Raw genomic sequence first — 681 nt, 5'->3', positions numbered from 1 at the left:
AAGGGGTTCTAGAACTCCCCAGTGAAATAAGTCTCTTGCAGAGCCTTTGCAGTGTATAGGATCTTAGGTGGAATCTTGAGTCCCATCCAGAACCTCCTGAGGTGAGACATTCCCACTAGAAAGGACAAATAGACCAGCCTGGAAAAGCTACAGCAACAGAAGATGCATCTTCAAAGAAAGAGCAGCAGGAAAAACCCAAAACAAAAATGGCAGTATGATTGGCTACTACAAGAATAAGCAAGTTGTTCGCTGGGAAACCATCAAGGCAAGCAATCAAGTCCCTTCAGGACAACCCCCCTCCAAGACCAAAACTCAAAGGGAACACATGAGCAGGCATTTAAGATTGCTGATGACCACATTGGTCTACTGGTGAGTGGAAGAGGGGGAAAGGCAGCAATGAAATAATGGGCTGAGTTCAACCATGGTTCATAGACTCCCATTGACCTGGAGATGAGAGAGAGAAGAGGCTAGCTGGTCCAAAGTATGGTGAGACCAGGGACAACTGAGCCCACAGACAAGGACACGTCATGGAGGGCTAGAGATGAGAGTGAAGCATCCAGCTGATATGAAGTGAGGGTAGATGCACAAGAACACCCAAACTTTCAGATAGTACCCATTTGACCTAGCATCAATGGCTTGATAATCAGAACTTGATTAGAAGAAGATTACAAAAAAAAAAAA

Source organism: Chrysochloris asiatica, unplaced genomic scaffold (assembly GCF_000296735.1).
Source record: "Chrysochloris asiatica unplaced genomic scaffold, ChrAsi1.0 scaffold00492, whole genome shotgun sequence".
NCBI classification, from domain to species: domain Eukaryota; kingdom Metazoa; phylum Chordata; class Mammalia; order Afrosoricida; family Chrysochloridae; genus Chrysochloris; species Chrysochloris asiatica.
The sequence above is the reverse complement of the archived record's forward strand: the minus strand, read 5'-3'. Positions refer to the sequence as shown.